Genomic DNA, 24,276 nt, shown 5'->3' on the forward strand with positions numbered 1-24,276 from the left:
GTGACGGACAATGATAGTATGGTGGCTACTATGTTATATTCAGCCGGAGTCGCCGTCCAAGAGATATTTGAATCACTGACTCCGGTGGACAACTCCTATGACCAAGCCAAAGCCGCTCTCCTCGCACACTTCATTCCCCTTGCCAACGTGGATTACGAGAGATTCGTCATGCTGTCGGCCAGGCAAAAGGAGGATGAGACTCTCGACACCTTCTATGGTCGCCTGCGCCGCCTCTCCCAAGGGTGTGCGTGGGGGGATGCGGAGGACATGATGCGGACCATGCTAATCCAGGCTTGTTCATCGGGCAAACTGAGGCGGCAGGTCCTGAGAGAGCCCGGCCTTACCCTACCCCGCATTCTGGAGCTGGGGTGGTGTCATGAGGTGGCCGAGGCCCGTGCCAACAAAATGGAAGCCGGATCCCGCACCGCGCGGCCGGAAGAGGTGTGTACCGTCTGGCGGGGCGGCAGAGGGGTGCGAAGGCCCGGTGGAGCTCCCAGAGACAGAGCAGGAAAACCCGTGGAGTCATGCCAAAAGTGCGGCTATGACCTCCCCCACTCATCTGAGTGTATGGCAATGGGGAAGATCTGTGGACGCTGCGGGTTACCCGACCATTTCTCGAGGGTGTGCAGGGCGACCCTACCTGTACTGATTCCGAGAGGGCAACCTCGACTGTGGACTCCTCGCTAGAATCACCTGCCCAATGTAGCTCAGGTGGCGCAGGCGGAAGAGGATGCGCCGGCGGAGGAAGCTGAGGAGGAGGACGAGGAAAACATTTTCTTCATCTCCAGCGTGGAAGTCCTAAAAGGGAGGAGCAGGAGACAGCCGAGATGCGTCGTGGAGGTGAACTGCTCGCCTGTCCCGGTGCTGGTCGACACTGGGGCATCAGTCAATGTAATGGCGAGAGGACATTATGCCGCGTTCAAACCACCACCGAGTCTGGCGACGCCGAGAGCCCGCATTTTTGCATTTGGGGGGCAGGAGCCCTTGCCACTGGACGGTGCGTTCGTTGCAAAGGTGGAGCATGACGGGTCCATGATCAAGGCCCGCTTCTACGTGACTCCAGTGAGCAGCAACACCCTGTTGAGTTGTGCAGCAGCGGAGGCTCTTGGCATCGTGAGTTTCGCATACTCAGTCTACCTCGAGGACATAAACGACCTGCTGGACAAGTATGCTGCCATCTTTAAGGGGATTGGGAGAATGAATGGTGACCCGGTGAGGCTCCACATTGATGAGTCGGTGCAGCCGGTGGCTCTGAAACATAGGAGGATCCCTTTTCATCTGAGGGACCAGGTTGACAAGGAACTAGACAACCTGGTGAACCTGGACATAATCGAGAAGGTGGAGGGCCTGACACCATGGGTGTCCCCCATCGTAGTGGCGAGGAAACCGAAACAGCCGGACTCTGTCCGGATCCGTGTGGACATGAGGTTGCCCAACAAGGCCATCAGGAGAGAACGGCACTTGACCCCGACCATCGATGACATAATTGCAGAAGTGCAGGGGGCCAGGTTCTTCTCCAAATTGGACCTACGAGCCGGATACTATCAAGTTGTCCTCCACCCAGAGTCCCGCTACATCATGACCTTCACTACTCACAGGGGGCTCTATCGATACAAGCGGCTGAGCTTCGGAGTATCATCAGCAGCCGAAGTGTTTCAAAACATAATTCGAGGTGCCCTCGCAGAGCTGGAGGGCGTCCTCAACATTAGTGACGATATTCTGGTCTTCGCCAAGACTGAGCTGGACCATCTGAAACGTCTTGCCAAGACCCTCGAGAGGCTGCAGTCGCTGGGGCTCACCCTCCACAAGGACAAGTGCGAATTCCTCCGCCCGACCATTGAGTTCTTTGGGTTCATATTCAAGGAGGGCGGTGTATCGCCGGACCCGAAGAAGGTCCGTGACATCAAGACGGCGCGACCGCCTGAGTCGGCATCGGACGTGCAAAGCTTCCTGGGTATGGTGACATACTGCGGGCGCTTCATCCGGAACCTGGCCTCGAGGTCGGAGCCACTCAGGGCCCTGACAAAGAAGGATACAGCCTGGCAGTGGGGCCCGTTGGAGCAGTCGGCGTTCGAGGACCTCAAGGGCGCCCTGACAGCAGATGATACCGTGGCCTTCTTTGACCCGGCCCTTGAGTCTGAAATTGTGGTGGACGCGAGCCCGTTCGGTCTGGGAGCTGTGCTCACTCAAGTGGGCCGAGATGGAGGGATCAGACCTGTGGCCTACGCCAGCAAAGCCCTCTCCGAAACCGAACAGAGATACTCCCAGATAGAATGCGAAGCCCTGGCCGTCCTGTGGGGCTGTCGGCACTTTCGGCTGTATGTGCTGGGAAGACCTGTAACGGTGGTGACGGACCATAGGCCGCTGCTCCCGATAATGGCCGGATCATCATCGAAGCCGCCGGCCAGAATCGAGAGGTGGATGCTTTCCCTCTTGGAATATGGCGTCACCCTGATCTACCGGCCGGGTGCCAACAATGCAGCTGACTACCTGTCCCGACACCCGGAAGGTGGTGGAGGATCAGTGCGAGACTCCTGCGCCGAAGAAGCCGACGACCACGTCAGAATGGTGGTAGAGGGTGCCACTCCCAACGCAATGCCGCTACCCGAACTGGAGGCTGCCGCGGCCAACGACGAGTGCTTCCGCATATTGAGAAGCTCAATGCGATCGGGATCCTGGAAATCCGTGCTGGAGCTGGTGGCGGGGCGCACTCAAGAGGCCAAAGTGACACTCGAGCAACTCTGGAAAGTGAAGGACGAGCTGTCCTTCTCGGAGTCAGGCCTTCTGCTGCGGGGCGATCGCCTGGTGGTGCCAGGCTCCAAAGTCAATGAGGTCATCAATCTGGCACACCAGGGACACCAAGGAGCCGCCAAGACGAAGGCGAGACTGAGGCTGAAGGTGTAGTTTCCAGAGCTAGAAAGGAAGGTGGACGACTTTGTGGCGGCCTGCGTGTGGTGCCAGGCGGCCTCCCCGGTCCAGCGGGAACCTGAGATCGAGGTAATGCCACGAGGGACCCGGCCGTGGGAGATCGTGCATTCAGACTTTGGATCCACAGCTGTGGGCACCCACTTCCTGGCCATTGTGGATGAATACTCCCGATACCCCGAGGTAGAGTTCGTCGAGTCAGTGGCGTTTGAGCACGTGGTGGGAGCAGTGGAGAAGATCTTTGCCACCCATGGGTTTCCAATAACCCTATGCTCGGACAATGGGTCCCCATTCCAGAGCGCACGGTTCTCGGAGTTCCTGGAGAGCTGCGGAGTGACACACAGGAAGGTATCCCCGCTGTGGCCCCGTGCGAACGGGGACGCAGAGCGGCTGATGAGAACACTGAATAAAACATTCCGAATAGCCCAAGGGCAGGGCCAGCCCCTCCAGCGGGCACTATACCAATTCCTGAGGGTATACCGCACCACCCCACACGCCTCGACGGGGGTTGCCCCGGCAGAAGTCTTATTCCGACGATGCCCCCGAGGCCTCCTGCCGGAGGTACGAGAAAAGGAGCCCGGCGTGATAGACGATCAAGGGGTGGATGCGGAGCGACAGATAAGGACACTCCAAGAAAATATCCGGCGGGGTCTCCGTCCACAGCGGCTGGAACCGGGTGACGAAGTACTGATCCGGAACCGGCATCCTCGTGGCAAGCTCTCGCTCCCGTATGAACCGGAGCCACTGGATGTGGTTGCAGTAAAGGGTTCAATGGTGACGGCCTCGGATGGTAAATCGGCCGTCACTCGGAATGTGAGTTTCTTTAAGAAGCTGGGTGACTCTCGAGCCGAACTCCCGCCGGACCCGGATGAGACGGACCTCCCGGGTGAAGACACCCCCCGGGGGGAACTCTCGGGGTCGCCAGATCGAGGGACTGGAACCAAAGGAAGTCCTGCGGTGGAGGTAGGCAGGAGGTACCCCCAGAGGGCTGGGCGAGGGAAACCTGCCTACCTCCGGGACTATGTGCTGGGACCGATTGATTGTGTTCCGGAGTGAGGGGACTCGGGTGGCTGACATTAAAGGGGCATGGGCTCTGAGTTTTCAATTGTTGTTTTGTGTGCAGTGCAATATCTAGAAGTGTGTGCTATTGTTGTTCCTCCCGGAAAAAGGAGGAGTGTGGCGTTGCCCCGTGAGGGTATGCGCACGCGGCGGCGTGACGTTGCATGTCGCCGCGTGCGGCTTAAATAAACGGGGCGTGCCCGGCCGCGACAGAGCGACCGGGGAGCCCGAAACACACGGACGTGTCCTGCGTGAGGTCTGTGGGTGGAGGGGCTCACGGGCACGCATGGGGGCATCCTGAGACCCCCAACAATAAGTAATGGCTTTATGGCGCTGTCACCTGAATCCCTCATAGCCGATTGGATGTCTTTGGGTTGATTCACTGGGGAGGGCATTATGGTGTCTTTGCAAAAAGCTCTACGCCTCAAATCATTCTCGCACCCTACCCCCCAGGCTCTTCCTTTTAAATAATACAGCACAATGTTCTCAAAACACTGTATGGATACTTTCATCTCATAAAGCAACACTTTGCATCAAAATGATCAACTTGTTGCCAAAATGAAAACTGGTCTTCTTTCCCACAACTGTAAAACACAATATTTCATTTTCACAGAAAATAAAATATTGAACAAACGTCTGCCTAGTACAACATCGGAAATACTCAATATATGTCAATACCAAATCTGCAATGGTCAAGAATAGGAGAATATGATTTAATACAAAAGCAAATGTTATAAGTGTGTGGTTTCCCAAAGGCTTTAGTTTAGCAAATAATGCGGATGTGGTAACGTGGCCTATGAAGTGTAATTAGGTGGGAGTGGCCTGTGCAGCCAGGGGAGTGGCCTAACACATGTAGATAATAATTCTGTGCCAGTGATTTCATGCTATGGAGGTATGTGTATAACCTTCAGGACACAGGTTCATAATCCGATCAGATAGCTCAGGGGGTTGTTTTCTCTACACCCCACCCCCATGCCTGTCCCGACAATATACAAACTCTCACATGCATGCACAAACATCACATCATCACACATAGATTGGAAGGGGAAGCCGCCCACTCACAAGTCCAGAGTGGTAGGTGATGGGGAGGTCTCCTATGTTTCTGACCTCTTGCCAGGACCATTCCCTCACCTACCCTCATATATACAGCTTCACTGGTCAGCATGTCAGAGATCACACATGAGGATTCCCCTCACCACAAAGTCATGCAAATCCTACATAAAATAACATATAGGCATCTGCTTGTATTCTGGTAGTTAGGTGTCCAATTGACAGTGAGACATCCAACTTGGTAAAAGGACCTGCTGCAGAGATGTGCATATAACTTACACAAGTCAGGTTCGAATCCCATTTATTGTCTGCAGGTCTCTGTGTGTAACCTGCAGAGCACAGGTTTCTGCTGAAGCGGGACCCAGCAGTCTTTAGATGGCACCGATAACCTCAGCCAGCATTTAAGAATGTATATAGGTAACTGTAGGTTCTGGTGAGAAGAAAAAACCGAAGGTGTATGCTAGGATGGGTGTTGCTAATCACAGGCAACGTTCCTGCTCCGCGCACTTGTTTACAATGAAAGAAAGGTGAGTCAGAGGTCTATTTTTAGGATCCTCTGAGATCACTGCAGACTCCACCTCAGTCTGAGGTCTTATACACAAAGAGCACGGAACTCACCGGGTCAGCTGTAGCTCAGCGGTTCCTTCTTCTGAACATTACACGATATGCATCATGTACAATCCCTTGGGGTTCGTGTCCCGCGGGCGCCCACTGGCCTTTTTTATTTTTGACTCTGCAACATTATACGTATTTTGTACAATTAATTAGATGTATTTTTATTTTATTTTGTGAAGGTGGCCAGTCTTACCCTTTCTTGGGTAAGAACTAATTTAAGGCATGGCAGTGAAGCAGTGTTAATATGCATGGCGCGCTGAACGCAGTAGGGCACTGCTGCTCCTACAGGATGTTGTTATGGCAGTGCGTGTACATTGGTCAGACTATGTGTGCCGATGGTGTACATTTTTCTATAATAAACGGTATAGTTTCTGGACGTATAGAGTAAACAGCTGCTCTTTGCTTCTGTTGTGACACCACCTATCATCATTTAGTAGAGAAAAAGCAGCCCTGCTTAGAAATAAAAACAGAAAATAACCCCTAGATGTAGTAAGCGTCTTAGGATAAAACTCTTCGGCTATTGGTCAAGAAGAGACAGATTAAGGGACAGAACATGTGGCAGGAGCATTGCTTATTTTGTGGGTGGGGGCTTGCCAGGGCTAAGCCCTGCCACTTATTTCTGAGCCCCCGCACTTAATGCTGATTCCAGCTTGATTATCTTGTGGTGTTTAGGCAACTTTACTATGTTAACTGATAGTCAGTCATAGTAATATAACAACACTAGTGCAAGGTTCGAAATTGCTGAGAGCTATTTAGCTCCTAAATCTACCCTAGGAGAGCCTGATTACCTTGAAACCACCAGCTACCAGGAACTACGTTTGGCTGCCAAAATGGCGCCTTACAAACATGCATATGTGGCATTAACTATGACTGTTTGAAAAGTTTAATAAAGAAGAACTGGGACACATCTAGGATACATTTAAACAAAATTGATCACATATCATAGCCAAAAAGTTAAAATGTGCATCTCCTGGGGAAGTTAGATTTGTGGTGTGATGTGCACCCGCTCCTGGTACCTAGCCTTAGCTCCTGCTTTCTGGGTGATGGCGACACCCAGGTGCTGGTTTTAGCTCCTGCTCATTGAATCTTAATGTCGCGCCCTGCAGTGTGCACTGGCCAGGGTCTCTACATGGGCTAGTTTATTGTTATTCATGAAGCTGATAACCCAGGTTGGCACGGCTATTAATGCATTTTCATGAATAACAATGAGTTGGACATTGACAATGCTGGGCAAGATGCTGGCCATGTTGGCACACTGCTCTACCCAGCCCCCATAACATTGCTCCACATTCTCTACTGCAGAAGCCATCAGGGTGGGTTGACAACAATAGGACAGTCACCAGCCAGCAGCCGCAACACAAGGACAATGTCAGTGAAAAGGCCAATATCGAAGAGGAGTTCCTGTCAGGAGTGACAACCTATATTAGACAATCTTGCTGCACTGTTTGATATCCAAGTTCATCAGTTAAGTAATGATTTTCCTGGCATTTGTCCATCAATTTAGCATAGAAGCAAAGCATGTCTGCTCTTTTTATCTGTGGATAGATGAACATGTCCCACTTGCCACCGATAGGATAAGAGCAACATGTTAACAATGATGTGTTTTAAAGAAATATTTAAATATTTAGTTTATTTCAAGACACTACTACTATGTTATGTCGATTGATATCTGTAAATGCGCACATTGGATCCATCACCCTCAATTAAACGGTGGGAGTTGCAGCTTTAACCACAATTATGTTGCCACAGTATGGAGCAGCTGTGGGCAGTGTCAACAGTGGGCAGGGAGTTGACCACCCCAATGATTAACAGGTGTGCTAGAAATTATTTGGGCCCAGGCCCCCCTTTTTTTCTTACAAATTAAACACTGGTGTACTCCCAGGCACAAAGTACACAAACATCGTTTTCTATTTAATTCCTCCCGCCTGTTGGAAAACTTAACATGCTCAAATACAGAGCATCAAATCTACCTTCTTCACAGATCTGTTAGAAGGAGAAAGAATACGTGGAAGCAGCATTCTGTACAGTTGTTTTATTGAGGACACCACAGCCCTCACTCGCAGCATCCCTTTGGAAAGGAGTTTCTCCAAATATCATTTATCTAACCTCAGTGACCGCACCTCGAGCCTGGAGTGAGCTTCCATTTTGAACAGCTTGTTGGTGAACATGAGTGGCAATTTATAGATGTATTTGATTGACGTAATGAGGACGGGAGATAAGTATGTAACCGTTGACCTCTCCGGACGTGACATCACAGGAACGGAGCCACATGCTGCCAGGCAAGGCTTGTTCGGAGCAGAACATGAGGGGATAGCACGCCTGGCTGGGCTTCCACATTTTCCCTTTTTATTCAGCTTCCAAAATGCTTTCCTTTACAAAAGTCCCCACTAGTCTGGAGGAAAGGGTATGTAGGACAACCAATTTTAAAGTTTTGCTTTAACAAACAAAGATATCTCTCAAACCTGGAAATAAATAAACAAATAAATAGCTGGTAGACAGAAATGGTAACCACTAAGTTTTCCATGATGGTGTTACTTTCCTTGGAGGATTTTTTTCCTTTTCCCTTGTCTAACAGACAGAGGCTTCCTGGAAGAAGTAGGCATGTCAATAGGTAGGCACTTTCAGCAGGGGAAGCTGGATAGGCCCAATATTACTTATATATCACAATAAGCTTCTGGAGGGGAGGAGGGTGAGAGAGGGATATTCAGCCATCTTGGCATTCACACAAGCATTCGTCATCGAAAACACCTTCACGCGGCTGTAGCTATCTAGTGACTTGGAATCAACTTTGGGTACATCAACCAGAATGTAAAGACACGCCACCGACAGGCCGTCCACACATACCCAGCAGGAGGTGTTAATTCACTTGTGGGACATTGCAGTTCTTTCTGTAACCACTTATTACAGGAGGTTATAGCCTCTGAGGTGCACATTGGCAATGTCAACAAACTGAGTTTGAGAACTGAAGCCAACAGAGCGGCAATCATAGCTGGATATTTCAGAAATGGACCAAGCAAAATTACACTGATGTTGTAGTGCATCTGCAATTTAGGGCTTTCTAGCTCACATCCAGGGTTATCTTGAGTCTTTTCAATTGTATCAAATGGGCCTCTGCCCTAATAACAATGTGTTGAGAAATAACATCCTAGGAATGGAAATGTGCTGTCCAGATGGCAAGAAGTTATCTGGCCATCCTACTGGGAGCGCCATCTTCACTTTTTGGATTTTAGAATCCCCTACTTTGACAACACCACAATGTATCCTAAGAATTATTTCTGACGGTGCAATACTATTCTCGCCTGTAATTATGTGGGTCCCCTCCTCACTGATCTCGCAGATCATTCTATGCTCCCAGAATCTCTTACAGCTGAAGATGGTCCTCGTCCATTGAACTCCCTTCCCTCTTCCTCCCTTCCTCTCCCCCCTTCATGGACTTCCGTTCAGTCAGAATTCCCTGCTGCTTCAGGCATCTCTATGTCCGGGATCTGCAACTTTTTGCTCTCCAGATGTTTTGGACTTCAACTCCCATGATCCCTCTCCTTTCACTCTGATGGTTAGGGCTGGTGGTAGTTGTAGTCCAAAACATCTGGTGAGCCAAAAGGTTGCAGACCCCTGTTCTATGTCGAAAAGGCTAAGCGCATTTACCATAAAGTTGATACTTCTTTGTTAAAAATTGCATTATTATACCATTATGCCATTTGTTACACCATGTATGCCTTTTTAAATCGCCTGGGTTGGGGGGTGAACTTCATTCCTTCAGAAACTATAGGGCTTCTTTAACTTGTATTTATTTATTGTTGATTATTTTTACAGTGCCTATTGTTATACAAAATGGCTTTATGACGCCGTCACTTGAATCCCTCATGGCCTATTGGATGTCTTTGGGTTGATTTAGTGGGGAGGACACTATGGTGTCTTTGCAAAGAGGTATACGACTCAAATCATTCTCGCACCCTGCCCCTCAGGCTCTTCCTTTTAAATAATACAGCAAAATGTTCTTAACCCTCTGTATGGATGCTTTCATTCTCATAAAGCAATGCTTTGCATCAAATTGATCAACTTGTTACCAAAATGAAAACTGGTCTTCTTTCCCACAACTGTAGAACACAATATTGCATTTTCACAGAAAATAAAATATTGAACAAACGTCTGCCTAGTACAACATCGGAAATACTCAATATATGTCAATACCAAATCTGCAATGGTCAAGAATAGGACAATATTATTTAATACAAAAGCAAATGTTACAAGTGTGTGGTTTCCCAAAGGCTTTAGTTTAGCAAATAATGCGGATTTGGGAACGTGGCCTATGTACTGTAATTAGGTAGGAGTGGCCTGTGCAACCAGGGGAGTGGCCTAACACATGCAGATACTATTATGTGCCAGTGATTACATGCTATGGAGGTATGTGTATAACCTTCAGGACACAGGTTCATAATCCGATCAGATAGCTCAGAGGGTTGTTTTCTCTACACCCCGCCCCCATGCCTGTCCCGACAATATACAAACTCTCACACGCATGCACAAACATCACATCATCACACATAGATTGGAAGGCGAAGCCGCCCACTCACAAGCCCAGAGTGGTAGGTGATGGGGAGGTCTCCTAGGTTTCTGACCTCTTGCCAGGACCATCCCCTCACCTAGCCTCAGATATACAGCATGACTGGCCAGCAAACGTCAGCATATCAGAGATCACAAACGAGGATTCCCGGCACCACAAGGTCATGCAAATCCCACAAAACAATACATATAGGCATCTGCTTGTAACCTGGTAGTCACGTGTCCCAATGGCAGCGAGACATCCAACTTGGTAAAAGGACCTGCTGCAGAGATGTGCATATAACTTGCACAAGTCAGGTTCGAATCCTATTTATTGTCTGCAGGTCTCTGTGTGTAACCTGCAGAGCACAGGTTTTTGCTGAAGCGGGACCCAGCAGTCTTTACATGGCACATGGATCAACTCAGCCAGCATTTTAGAATGTACATAGCTAAATGTAGGTTCTGTGATAAGAAAAAAACAGAAAGAAAGTGTATGCTGGGATGGGTGTTGCTAATCACAGGCAACGTTCCTGTTACGCGCACTTGTTTACAATGAAAGAAAGGTGAGTCAGAGGTCTATTTTTAGGATCCTCTGAGATCACTGCAGACTCCGCCTCGGTCTGAGGGTGCAGGTCTTATACACAACAGAGCACGGAGCTTCCCGGGTCAGCTGTAGCTCAGCGGTTCCTTCTTCTGAACATTACACGATATGAATCATGTACAATCCCCTGGGGTTCGTGTCCCGCGGGCGCCCACTGGCCTTTTATATTTTTGAATTTGCACTATTATATGGATTTTGTACAATTAATTACCTGCATTTAATTTCTTTTGTGAAGGTGGCCAGTCTTACCTGTTCCTTTTATACTGACTTAGTTACTAACAGAGGGCCTCTAAACACAGGCCCCTTCCCCTGACACCTCACTGACAGCTGTGTAACTGTGCCTGTCTACAGCCAATACATTCAGGTCCTTCTGAAAATGACCCTTGATTGGGCCTTGCATTTCGTAAGCATTAAGAGAGGTGAGCTACAAGCTACAATACAGAGTGAAGAAGGCATTAACCCTGTCCTTAATATATATAATTTGTGTAAGAAATCATGAAGGCATGGCAGTGAAGCAGTGTTAATATGCATGACGCACTTAACGCAGTAGGGGACTGCTGCTCCTACAGGATGTTGTAATGTCAGTGGGCCACATTATGGGCCTGGCAGTAACCATGCCGGTAAAACCGGCAGGTAGCTGCTGGACCCGTAATGAATTACCGGCCCCTGACCTCCCAGGGCCACCGGGCTATTCCGAGTCTGGTGGCTGGGAAGTCAGGCGCAGGTAATTTTGTAAGTCCCCATTCCCATGGAGTCCAGGAGTCCTATGGGACTTCAATGGAGTCCTTGGGAATGGGGACACGGGAGCATCAGCACCATTAACAACGGTGCTGGTGCTCCCGTGAGAACACTGCGAGCGGGTGCCGTTCCGCACGCCAGGTCTGACCCCGGCGGGCGGGACCGCACCCGCCCACAGAGTGGTACTGTGCCGGTCCGGTAACAATGGTGCCGGTAGGCTTACCGGCACCTTTGTTGCCAGACTGGCACAGTCATAATGACGCCTAGTGTGTGTACAGGGATCACTCTAAGCGTGCCGATGGTGTACATTTGTCTATAATAAATGGTATCGTTTTTGGATGTATAGACCAAACAGCTGCTCTTTGCTTCTGTTGTGTTACCGCCTAAGATAATTTAGTAGACAAAAAGTATCCGTGCTTAGAAATAAAATCAGAAAATAACCCCTAGATGTAGTAAGTGTCTTAGATAAAGGTTTTCGTCTACTGGTCAAGAAGAGACGGATTAAGAGACAGAACATGTGGCAGAAGCAGTGCTTAATTTGTGGGTGGGGGCTTGCCAGGGCTAAGCCCTGCCACTTATTTCCGAGACCCTACACTTATTGCTGATGTCAGCTAGATTATGTTGTGGTGTTTTGTCAACTTTACTATTTTAACTGATAGTCAGTCATAGTAATATAACAACACCAGTGCAAGGTTCGACATTTCTGAGAGCTATTTAGCTCCTACCTCTACCCTAGGAGAGCCTGATTATCTTGAAACCACCAGCTACCAGGAACTACGTTTGGCTCCCCAAATGGCGCCTTACAAACATGCATATGTGGCATTAACTCTGAGTTTTTGAAAATGTTAAAGAACTGGGACATATCTGGGACACATTTAAACAATATTGATCATATATCATAGCCAAAAGGTTCAACTGTGCATCTCATGGGGAAGTTAGATGTGTGGTGCGCTGTGTACACACTCCTGGTTACCTAGCCTTAGCTTCTGCTTAGAGGGTGACGCCTGACACCCAGGAGCTGGTTTTTAGCTCTTGCTCATTGAACCATAATTTGCAGGCCTGCAGTGGCACAGGCCAGGGTCTCTGCATGGACTGGCTTACTGTTATTTATGAAGCCAGACGACCTCCGACGAGGGTAGAGGGCAGGAGCCCCCCCTCTTCCAGCAGACCACCCACGCAGCAACTGCAGACCCGCTGCAGAGCACACAGCGGCCTGCCTGACCGTGTCCCTCCCGCCTGCCTGACTCCTCCATGCCGGGCGCGACGCGGCACCACAGCGAGGCTGAGCCTCGTTCCGGGCACATCAAAGCCCCTTGCCTCCGCCGGTAGGCGGATACGCCGGCCTGCACGAAGGCCTATAAAGGCGTTGTTTGGCCCCCAGGATCCCCCTTCCAGACGACCTCCGACGAGGGTAGAGGGCAGGAGCCCCCCCCTCTTCCAGCAGACCACCCACGCAGCAACTGCAGACCCGCTGCAGAGCACATGGCAGCCTGCCTGACCGTGTCCCTCCCGCCTGCCTGACTCCTCCATGCCGGGCACGACGCGGCACCACAGCCAGGCTGAGCCTCGTTCCGGGCACATCAAAGCCCCTTGCCTCCGCCAGTAGGCGGATACGCCGGCCTGCACGAAGGCCCTGTTTGCGCCTGTTAGCGCAATGGTAGCGCACAGGCGCTGCACCTTTATCTACCTCTCCGGCTCCACTGAGACTCACACGGTAAGGCCCTAGGGGCATTTACTGCAGGACTCATATCACTATACTGTACCTGACCCGCAACTCTTGTAATATTGCATCTGCCATTCAAAGTCAGTGCTGTTGGCGCTATGTCTAAAACCAGCTCTCATTGATAACCTGAAATGCTTGTCCTACTGAATGCATTCCAGCCCCGCTAACTAACTACTGCTCTGCCCACTAATAATCACCATGCAATGACACTTGGACTATGCCTGTATATGTTGCACTGTCCATTACCTATTAGGCCCACATCTGACGCTAACACTAGGATAACTGTATAGCCGAACTCTGTTGCGCCTCACAACTTGAACTTGAGTCTGATCGCCCCCAATTGCTACTAGCCTTAGCACATAGGTATTGCCTAATTTTGTTTCTGATGAACCTTTTGCCTATGCACCCTGCTAGTGACCTATGCTTTTGTGCCTTGGTTGCTAAAATTGAACCTAGGTGACCCTTTTGCCTATGCACCCTGCTAGTGATCTTTGCTTTTGTGCCTTGACTGCTAGTGACCTATGCTTTTGTGCCTTGATTGCTAAAATCGAATCTAGGTGACCCTTTTGCCTATGCACCCTGCTAGTGACCTATGCTTTTGTGCCTTGATTGCTAAAATCGTATCTAGGTGACCATTTGCCCATGCACCCTGCTAGTGATCTATGCTTTTGTGCCTTGACTGCTAGTGACCTATGCTTTTGTGCCTTGATTGCTAAAATCGAACCTAGGTGAACCTTTGCCTATGCACCCTGTCAGTGATCTATGCTTTTGTGCCTTGACTGCTAGTGACCTATGCTTTTGTGCCTTGATTGCTAAAATCGAATTTAGGTGTCCCTTTGCCTATGCACCCTGCTAGTGACCTATGCCTTTGTGCCTCGATCGAAAAAATCGAATTTAAGTGACCCATTAGACTAGACCTTACGCTACTGGGTAACAACTACACTGTACTAGCCTTATCTTGCCCAATATCACAATGTATCTCCATGCACTTTACACAGTGTTACTGAGATCAATACTGCACATCTTGAGCAGCCAATACCTAACCATGCTACCCAATTTACCAGTACTTGAGCCCGCATATAACCCATACACATCAACTGAAATGACCTCCACACCTTGCCCTGTTCTCATGAGGAACTTTAGATTACGTGCCAGGCTCTCAAGGCTCCATGACCCTCTATCTAAACTAGCCCACAATAAGGTGACTAGGACTCCATCCCTACACCCTCTTCAACTGAACAGTAGACTCCACCGTGAGCCCATCCGTGACCAGAAAAGTACGCACAAATCTGCGCCACCACCCCTATACCCAGTAGATCTCGGGACTAAGGGTGCACTAATAAATGCCCGCTCCATGGTAGTCCATGCTTCAGACATTGCCGACCTGCTACACAACGAAGACTTGGACTTCTTAGCATTCACCGAATCTTGGCTCCACCCGACGGCAGGCCCTGCAATTATGCTAGCGGTACCAGATGACTACACGCTATTAAGACTTGATCGTACCACCTCTAGAGGCGGAGGTCTTGCCATCATAGCCAAAACTAAATTCCCTATTACAATTGAATCACCCACTAATGTTACTTCCTGTGAATCTCTAACCGCCAAGTTAACACTATCTAATACCCAATCCATCTCCATTCACCTTATCTACTGACCGCCGGGCCCCTTAGGGTCATTTGAAGAAGACCTCACAGACATCCTATCAAACAATCTTAAAAATTCCTCACAACGCATCTTACTAGGAGACTTTAACCTAGGATTTAGCGACCCCGCAGACGCCAATGCCAGTACAATCAATAACACCCTAGAGGAACTGGGCTTCACACAGAAGATCACTGAGCCCACCCATATCAAAGGGAGAACTCTGGACTGGCTAGCTGTGCACAACTGCCCAGTCCTAGTCACTGCCATACTCCCGCAGCCTTGGACAGACCATTACTTGATCTCGTTCACCCTAGAGGCAACCCCAACACAAGCTAACAGCATAGCTCCAGCTGTCCAATCCCGAAATAAAAAAAACATCACCCCCGAAAACCTGATCCCGCTAATCACACCAACCTTGAATGCCATCCCGGCTCATACAGATCCATTTACGATGGTGGACATCTATAATAAAATCATGCTCTCATCCCTTGATGCCATAGCGCCTTTAAAGCTAAAAAAGAGCAAGCCCCGGAAACACATCTTAAAGCCCTCAGGCAGGAAAAGCAACGCTGTGAAAAAATCTGGCGAGCTTACCCCTCAGAAAATAATAAAAAAAACTTGAGCAGTCTAGCTTCCCAATATAAAAAAGAAATTATATTGGCCAAACAAACGTCTTATAGTACGCGAATCTCACAAGCTAAATCTAACACTAGAGAGCTTTTCACAATACTTAAAGAGGTTGAATCCCCGATCCAAGTGCCCGACTCATGTATCAAAGATAAAAACTGGTGCACAGGCATACAAAATGCCCTAGCGAACAAAATCTCCTCCCTTAAGACTAAAATAAGCATTAAAAAAGAAACTCTGCTCTCCTCTACTAAGCCGAGTACCGCCTCCCATAAAAAGGCTCACCCGACTCAATCATCCCCCCCAGCGCACAACCCCACCTTTAACTTCCATAAAGTATCCACCAAAGAGGTAGAAAATACTATTCTCACCCTCAAACCTTCAAATTGCCACGGAGACCTATGCCCCGCTCAACTGATTAAGGATGCAGCCCATGATCTCGCACCATTTATTACCAAACTAATAGTCTTTCACATCAGGCACCGTACCTAATAACTTAAAACAGTCCTGGGTCCTCCCTCTGCTTAAAAAAATAAACTTAGACCCATCCACTCCAACTAACTACCGCCCCATCACAACAGTACCGTTCCTTCTTAAAATCATCGACAAATCAGCATACCACCAGATCCAACATTACCTTGAGCACTTCCATCTCCTAGGCGTCCGACAATCGGGTCTCAGGCCACAGCATGGAACCGAAACTGCACTTATAGATCTCAAGGCACAGATAGATGAGCTGAGAGACCAGGGCAAGACAGCACTATTGTTACTCCTCGATCTCTCTGCGGCCTTCGATCTGGTCGACCATGAGATCTTGTGCAACCACCTACAAAAAGCTGCCCACTTCTCTCAAGAAGCAACCAACTGGATCCAATCCTTCCTCAATAACCGCACGATGAGAGTCTTCTCATTGTCAGCAGCAGCCGACCCTACACCTATCACTTGCGGCGTGCCTCAAGGATCTTGAGTCTCCCCTACACTTTATAACATTTTCACAAAGCCCCTTTTCGATGATCTAGACGATCTGGGTATCACCTACACTAATTACGCCGATGATACCCAGATCCTCATCCCGTTGTCGGGGGATTATGACAAGGATTTGGCCTTCGTTAATAAAGTGTACCTCATCATCCAGGCATGGATGGCCTCACACGGTCTATGCCTGAATGATGACAAGACGGAACTCCTTATTCTAGGATCTACACACTACCTCAACAAACTGGGCCACAAATACTCATCGTTCATAATTGACGACAACAAGATCAAAGTATGCTAAGGAGGTTAAAACCCTCGGCTTCTATCTAGACTCCACCCTCACCTTCAATAAACAAGTGAATGCAATGGCCTCCGCCACCTCCTACACTTGCAAACTCATTAGGGCAGCCAAACCCTTTCTCTCCCCCACCAACTGTACCACCCTGGCCAGGGCGCTGATCCTGTCAAAGTTGGACTACTGTAACGTTCTATATGTAGGTTGTAACAAATATATCTCAAATAAAATCCAAATCCTCCAAAATAATGCCCTTAGAGCGGCCCTCAATATCCCGAAGAAAGCCCATATCTCAGTTTCCAGAAGATCTGTCAACTGGCTATCCACCAAGGACAAGATATTCCTTAAATCGGTATCTCTGATTCATAAATGCCTCCAACAAGCAGCCCCTCAATACCTCATCGCCAGATTTACTAGACCCACCCTCTCTCGCCCCTCGAGAACGGCCAATTCCAACCTTCTTCTGGTGCCCAGGTTCAAACGTACAATGTCTGGAGGTAACAGCTTCCCAGTAAAAGCAGCGCAATTCTGGAACTCCCTTCCTCCTACCTGCAGGGAGGACCTACCCTACCACCAGTTCAGAGCCTGGACTGTCCACTGGCTCAAATCTCTCGACTCATAATGACTTCCGATGCCCAGATGCGCCACTACCATGTGGCTCCTTACCTCATTGAATGTAAATATGTATATAGTACAGCCTACAATGTTTATGTCCTACCCTTCCTATTTGGTGTGATACGTCCGGCACTGTAACCGCAGCTGGACTTCACCCTACTGTATGTAACTAAGCTTTGCAACCCTCTTGCTGCCTTTGCGCCTGGCTACCCCTGGGTTTGGTGCACATTATAAATAAATAAATACAAATACAAATATGAAGCTAATGGCCCAGGTTGGCAGGGCTATTCATCAATTTTCATGAATAACAATGAGTTGGACAGTGACAGGGGCAATGCTGGGCACTGATGCTGGCCATGTTGGCACACTGCTCCACTCAGCCTGCATAACATTGCAGCAAATTCTATACTGCAATAGACATCAGAGTGGGTTGACAACAACAGGACATTCACCAGCCAGCAGCCCCAACACAGGGACAAGGTCAGTGAAAGGGCCAATATCAAAGAGAGTCATGAGTGACAATCTATGTAAGACAATCTTGCTGCAGTGTTTGATATCCAAGTTCATCAGTTAAGTAATGATTTTGCTGGCATTTGTCCATCAATTTAGCATTGAAGGAAAGCATGCATGTTCTTTCTTCCTGCAGATAGATGGTGAACATATTCCACTTACCACAACAGGATCAGAGCAACATGTTAACGATGATGTGTTTTAAGGAAATACTTGAATATTTAGTTTATTTCAAGAAACAACTAATATGTTATGTCGATTGATATCTGTAAATCGCACTCACCCATTATCCTCAATGAACCGGTGGGAGTTGCAGCTTTAACCACAATTATGTTGCCACAGTATGGAGCAGCTGCGGGCAGTGTCAACAGTGGGCAGGGAGTTGACCACCCCAATGGTTAACAGGTGTGCTAGAAATTATTTGGGCCCAGGCCCCCCTTTTTTTTCTTACAAATTAAGCACTGGTGTATTCCCAGGCACAAAGTACAACTGTTGGGAAACTGAACATGTTCAAATACAGATCCTCAAATTAACCTTGTTCTCAGATCTGTTAGAAGGAGAAAGAATTTGTGGAAGCAGCATTCTGTACAGTTGTTTTATTTAAGACACACAGCCCTCCCTTGCAGTATCGCTTTGGAAGGGAGTTTCCCCAAATACCATTTATCTAACCCCAGTGACCGCACCTTGAGTCTGCAGTGAGCTTTCATTTTGAACAGCTCATTGGTGAACATGAGTGGCAATTTATATATTTATTTGATGGACATGAGTTTAGGAGATAAGTATGTAACCGTTGACCTCTCCGGACGTGACATCACAGGAAAGAAGCCACATGCTGCCAGGCAAGGCTTGTTCGGAGCAGAACATGAGGGGATAGCACGCCTGGTTGGGCTTCCAAATGTTCCCTTATTATTGAGTTTCAAAAATGCTCTCTGGTCTTATGCTATTTCCTTTACAAATGTGCCCACTAGTCTGGAGGATAGGGTATGTAGGACGACCAATTATGCAGCCCGATTCATGGAATTAATGTGTGCTGAAAATTCCCGTGCAAGCGTGCGACACCGTGAGAATCGCAGTGCAAGTGTGAAAATCGCAGTGCAAGTGCGAAAATCGCAGCAAAACCCGTGCACATCGATTCATGGAAGTCCGTGCGCGAGTAAAATCTGGGATGTGCGCTGAAAATCTGCGCGGCGCACGCCGGCGCACAGGTCATCTAACGGCGTGCGATACCGCCACAGCGAAAACGCACATAGCGCGGCGCACATAACAAAAGTAGGCGTAACACGGGGCGTGACACGCGGAATGGGGAACAACGCGTGAAAATGTGGGCGTCATGGGGGAAGTACAGGAGGCAAGTGCGCGAAACGCCCACACACTCGCCTACAACACGTATTCATGGAATCAAATAGGGCAAACCAGCGCAAGGGCGAAGATGTGCACAGGCCTAAACACGTCTGCCACACAAAGGCAGGCGGTAGCGTCCCTGCGCATGAAAAAAATGTGCGCCAAAATGTGCGCTAACAAAATGCACGTATATACAGCTCTGATGATTGTCCCATACTGTGGCCCTCTAGGACAAATGACGTGCAAAGGGGTACGCGACAAACACGGACACCCGCTGTGTCAAAAATAGCGTGTGAGCATATTTCGGGGGTGCGCGGGAAGTTTCACACGCGATTGGCCTTGGGCCAGCGGGGTGCGTGTAAATCTGGGGTTTGCGGGAAGTTTCACACGCGATAGGCCCTGTGCGAGTGGGGTGCGTGTATTCCTGGGGTTCGCGTGAAGTTGCACACGTGATTGGCCTGGGTACGTGTAAATCTGGGGTTTGCAGGAAGTCTCACACGCGATAGGCCCTGTGCGAGTGGGGTGCGTGTATCCCTGGGGTTCGCATGAGGTTTCACACGCGATTGGCCTGGGTACGTGTAAATCTGGGGTTCGCGGGAAGTTTCACACGCGATTGGCCTTGGGCGAGCGGGGTACGTGTATTCCTGGGGTGCGCGGGAAGTTTCGCATGCGATTTCAGCAGGGTAGGTGTATTTCTGAGGTTCGCGGGAAGTTTCACACGCGATTCCAGCAGGGTACGTGTATTTCTGGGGTTCGCGGGAAGTTTCACACGCGATAGGTCCTGTGTGAGTGGGGTACGTGTATTTCGGGGGTGCGCGGGAAGTTTCACACGCGACAGGCCCTGTGCGAGTGGGGTACGTGTACATCTGGGGTGCAGGGGAGTCCTACACGTGAATTGGCAGTGTGGGTCCTCCCAGGTGTTCCCTCTACACCCTCCGCGGCCCCTGCAGGCAGCCCACACCACAGGGGACTACCCTGCACCCCTGGTCATGTCCCGCAGGCAGCCCATCCACCATGGGCATGCCCCCCAGGCAAGCCACATGTCGGCTTGCACTACTGATCACCAACACATGACCCCCTCCACTCCCACCCCCCAGCACTGAGGGGCACCTGCCAGCAGGCCCCCACTCATGTCCCCTTGCACCCCCACCCCCCAGCACTGAGGGGCACCTGCCGGCAGGCCCCCACTCATGTCCCCTTGCACCCCCACCCCCCAGCACTAGGGGCACCTGCCAGCAGGCCCTCACTCATGTCCCACTCATGGCCCTTTGCACCCCCACCCCCCAGCAGTCAGGGGCACCTGCCAGCAGGCCCCCACTCATGTCCCACACATGTCCCCCAGCACCCCCACCCCCCAGTAGTGCAGGGCACCTGCCAGCAGGCCCCCACTCATGTCCCCCAGCACCGCCACCCCCCAGCAGTGCAGGGCACCTGCCAGCAGGCCCCACTCATGTCCCCCAGCACCCCCACCCCCCAGCAGTCAGGGGCACCTGCCAGCAGGTCCCCATTCATGTCCCACTCATGTCCCCTTGCACCCCCAGCCCCCAGCAGTGCATGGCACCTGCCAGAAGGCCCCCACTCATGTCCCACTCATGTTCTCTTGCACCCCCACCCCCCAGCAGTGCGGGGCACCTGCCAGCAGGCCCCCACACATGTCCCACTCATGTCCCCTTGCACCCGCACCCCCGGCAGTGCAGGGCACCTGCCAGCAGGCCCCCACTCATGTCCCCTTGCACCCCCAACCCCCAGCACTGAGGGGCACCTGCCAGCAGGCCCACAGTCATGTCCCCTTGCACCCCCACCACCCAGCAGTCAGGGGGACCTGCCAGCAGGCCCCCACTCATGTCCCCCAACACCCCCATCATCCAGCAGTGCAGGGCACCTGCCAGCAGCCCCCCACTCATGTCCTCCAGCACCCCCACCCCCAGGCAGTGCAGGGCACCTGCCAGCAGGCCCCCACTCATGTCCCCTTGCACCCCCACCCCCCAGCAGTCAGGGGCACCTGCCAGCAGGTCCCACTCATGTCCCCTTACACCCCCACCCTCCAGCACTGAGGGGCACCTGCCAACAGGCCCCCACTCATGTCCCCTTGCACCCCCACCCCCGGCAGTGCAGGGCACCTGCCAGCAGGCCCCCACTCATGTCCCCTTGCACCCCCAACCCCCAGCACTGAGGGGCACCTGCCAGCAGGCCCACAGTCATGTCCCCTTGCACCCCCACCCCCCAGCAGTCAGGGGCACCTGCCAGCAGGCCCCCACTCATGTCCCCAAACACCCCCATCATCCAGCAGTGCAGGGCACCTGCCAGCAGGCCCCCACTCATGTCCTCCAGCACCCCCACCCCCCAGCAGTGCAGGGCACCTGCCAGCAGGCCCCCACTCATGTCCCCTTGCACCCCCACCCCCCAGCAGTCAGGGGCACCAGCCAGCAGGTCCCACTCATGTCCCACTCATGTCCCCTTACACCCCCACCCTCCAGCACTGAGGGGCACCTGCCAGCAGGCCCCCACTCATGCCCCCTTGCACCCCCACCCCCCAGCAGTCAGGGGCACCTGCCAGCAGGCCCTCACTCATGTCCCACTCATGGCCCCTTGCATCCCCACCCCCCAGCAGTGCAGGGCACCTGTCAGCAGCCCTACTCATGTCCCCCAGCACCCACACCCCCCAGCAGTGCAGGGCATCTGCCAGCAGGCCCCCACTCATGTCCCCCAGCACCCCCACCCCCCAGCAGTCAGGGGTACCTGCCAGCAGGCCCCCACTCATGTCCCCCAGCACCCCCACCCCCCATCAGTGCAGGGCATGTGCCAGCAGGCCCCCACTCATGTCCCCCAGCACCCCCACCCCCCCACCCCCAGCAGCCAGGGGCACCTCCCAGCAGGCCCCCACTGATGTCCCACTCATGTCCCCTTGCACCACCCCCCCCCCAGCAGTGCAGGGCACCTGCCAGCAGGCCCCCACTCATGTCCCCTTGTACCCCCACCCCCCAGCACTGTGGGGCACCTGCCAGCAGGCCCCCACACATGTCCCCTTGCACCCCCACCCCCAGCAGTCAGGGGCACCTGCCAGCAGGCCCCCACTCATGTCCCCCAGCACCCCCACCCCCCAGCAGTGCAGGGCACCTGCCAGCAGGCCCCCACTCATGTCCCCTAGCACCCCCACCCCCCAGCAATGCAGGGCACCTGCCAGCAGGCCCCCACTCATGTCCCCTTGCACCCCCACCACCAGCAGTCAGAGGCGCCTGCCAGCAGGCCCCCACTCATGTCCCCTAGCACCATCACCCCCCAGCACTGAGGGGCACCTTCCAGCAGGCCCCCATTCATGTCCCACTCTTGTCCCCTTGCACCCCCACCCCCCCAGCAGTGAAATGGCGATCTCATGACACAAACCAAAAGTCAACTATGTACATCAACACATGTCCGCCACACGAAGGTAGGCGGTAGCGTCCCTGCGCATTAAAAAAATGTGCGCTAACAAAAAGCACGTATATAGAGCTCTGATGAATGTCCCATACTGTGGCCCTCTAGTACAAATGACGTGCAAAGGGGTACGCGACAAACACGGACACCCGCTGTGTCAAAAATAGCGTGTATTTCAGGGGCTCGTGGGAAGTTTTACACGCGATTGGGCCTGGGCGAGCGGGGTACGTGTATGTTAGGCAGAAACCTGTGCAGTTCCCTCTGGGACCGCTGCAAAAGATTTAGGACTACAGGTGTTTGGCAGTAAACCCACTTGGTAGCAGTCTGTACCGCACAGATTCACTTGGTAGCTGTGGCTGAGCAGTCAGACTTCCCTCAAGAAAAGTTAGGCAGTATGTGGAGTATACAAGATAGGGCAATTTACACAGTAGAACAAGCAGACACGGAACAGTACTTCGGTGTAAAGATATATAATTATTTATTATAAAAACACATCTATGAAAAACACACTGGCACTAATACGGCAAACAACTTCAATTACAATTACTATAAGTATATCGATCCCCTAACAATATTTCGACAAGTCTAGGTTCAACGGCACCACTTATTTGCAGACAGAGGTGAATGCTTTAACCTAGATGGCACTCTAATATTCGTTAGAACGGGAGAGAAAAGGCAGGGTATGAAACCAACTCGGTACCAACACTTTTACGAAGCAACTGCAAGGCAATTAAGGCAGGGTCTACTGTAGATCACAAAGTTCAGAGGCCAGGCCCACTCGGAGAGAGGCAAGGTGATATGTCCCAAAAAGTATCACAGTGGAAATGCACTTCGAGTCTTTGTAGCAAATTGTCACCGAAAGGTTGGACCAGTTTAGAACAAAAAGTTAAGAAGGTCTGGAGGCGACCCAATGGAAAGGTAAGGATTTGAAACACCTCACACTAACCGTCACAAGGGAAGCCAGACGGACACAGTACTTTGTAAGTGAAGAGACAGCTCCGGCGGGGGCAGTTGTTCCTGGTGGTGGATGCAAGTTGGGGCTTCGCCAAGAGATGAGATGGTCTCGTCGTCGAAGGAAAGTTGAAGAGCGTTGCACCACCAGGGAAGAGACCAGCCGCGGAGTGCTCCGTCACAAGGCACCACCTTTTGGTCGCGGTACGGGCTAGTGGCTATCCGGTTGCCGGGGTGCTCAGCACAGGCAATTCGACCACTACGCCCTGGAAGCGAAGAAAAAGCAAAGGGACTGGTTGTTCCCACCAGTCAGGGGAAGAAGACTCTCCAGCAGGGAGATCTCCTCTGTCGTTGGGAAGTGGTGAGTCGGTTCAGCAGGGCTCCACCGGAGGTGTCATCATTGCAGGTCAGCTCAGCTTTACCCTCGTCGGATTCTTAGGTCCTGTGGCGACTTCTGAAGATCCAGTCCTAAAAGCCCTGCTTTTATGCAGAAAACCCCCATTCATTCAGCCTAGCTGTCAATCAAACCACGCTAAGTGGTGAGCGGGATGGCTCACCACTTGGGCCAATCACACCAGAGTGCGACTTGAGTTGGCAAGGCAACTCAGTCCAGGGTGCCTAAACCCCTTCCCACATCCCCTGTGGTAC

This window comes from Ambystoma mexicanum, chromosome 3q (assembly GCF_040938575.1).
Source record: "Ambystoma mexicanum isolate Mex_15411 chromosome 3q, UKY_AmexF1_1, whole genome shotgun sequence".
In the NCBI taxonomy this organism is placed as follows: Eukaryota; Metazoa; Chordata; class Amphibia; order Caudata; family Ambystomatidae; genus Ambystoma; species Ambystoma mexicanum.